Source organism: Rana temporaria, chromosome 1, assembly GCF_905171775.1.
Source record: "Rana temporaria chromosome 1, aRanTem1.1, whole genome shotgun sequence".
NCBI classification, from domain to species: Eukaryota; Metazoa; Chordata; class Amphibia; order Anura; family Ranidae; genus Rana; species Rana temporaria.
In genome coordinates, this window is record NC_053489.1 from 275,646,893 (window position 1) to 275,648,352 (window position 1,460).

At 41.7% G+C, this 1,460-nt stretch overlaps 1 pseudogene; it reads left to right on the forward strand.

The window, feature by feature from the left end:
• Positions 1-690: 690 nt before the first annotated feature.
• Positions 691-1,213, forward strand: LOC120924920 (annotated as a pseudogene).
• Positions 1,214-1,460: the final 247 nt, after the last annotated feature.

Genomic DNA, 1,460 nt, shown 5'->3' on the forward strand with positions numbered 1-1,460 from the left:
GGAGCCTCGGGCCGCGTGTGCTGCTCCCGGCGGAAAAATCCAGCTGTCCCTGCCTGTTCCGGTCTGTCCTCGGTGGGTGGGAGGTGGACCGGTTTCTCTGGGACATCGTAGGCGGTGGATGGGGTAAGATTCTCCCCTTCAGCTGTGAGAAAGTGCGGCGGTGAGACGGAGCTGAGGAGATGCACGTCCTCACTCCTCCATAGCCAGGACACGCCCCTGTAACATCCTTTTTGAATCCTTTTTATTTATTCTTTTTTTCAGCACACTGGTCTATTGACTGTGCAAGTGATATCGGCATAAATTTGACACTTTATTATTGGAACTTGGTCTTTTCTTTTACTCCGCTAATGTCACAATGATCAATTCTGTGACCTAGTGGTGAATTTGATTGATTCTACTTCTTAGATTTCCAATTCAGGTACAACTTTTTTTCAATACTTGATTAATCCATATGATCCTACTGTGACCATATTGAATGAGCAGTGAGTTGGTTAACTATATGGCTTTGAAATCCTCCATGGGACTGTGTGGTTTTATTTTGTGACTATCCTCATTTGGATGCGATTGTTTACCACAGTGAGATTTGCTCATTTTGCACTCTGAATCTTATGTAGTTTCACCTTCATATTTATATTATTTAAATACTCATTCATGGTCAGAGGGAGAGGGGGAGAGGAAATGCCTTTGGAGGCATCATTAGTCGTGAGCTGTGTGCGCATTCAGCGGCTGAAGATAAGCAACAGAAATGTCATCTCCATCTAACTCACCTGCTAGTGCCCCATCCAATGATTCACCGGTATCTCCTCAGTCTCCAAGGGCCCTCAATTTACCAGATACTCGCCATACTGAAGATCGCTCTTCAACTCCAATAAAAGGCCACCACATTCCCAGTCCACTTTCAACTAGACGTACAAGAACATATTCTGCCGCGGCAAGAGCATCTGAAGGACAAGTCTACAAAGGAGTTTGCAAATGCTTCTCCCGCTCTAAGGGACATGGTTTTATTATACCTGAAGATGGAGGGCCTGATGTATTTTTACATATCTCAGATATTGAAGGAGAATATGTTCCTGTAGAAGGAGATGAAGTCACATGCAAGATTTGCTCCATTCCACCAAGAAATTAGGAACATCAAGCTGTAGAAGTTGTAATCACCCATTTAGCTCCAGGAACAAAGCACGAGACATGGTCTTGACATATCATCGATTCCTAAATATTTCACCATCAACTGCTATTGACATGCCTTGGATTTTTTATTTTGTTACTATTGTTTAAAATCATAGGTTACTGCATAAAGTGGCCACTGGTAAATAAAAGGGATATAGTGGAAAACAAATACTCATTCATATTGTTTGTTATTTAACTCACAATATCTACATTTTGATTTTCTGTTTGATTATTGCTTTCACATTTACTAACTTGCTGTGCCATTCATTGTACACTTTTGTGACTTTCAGCAT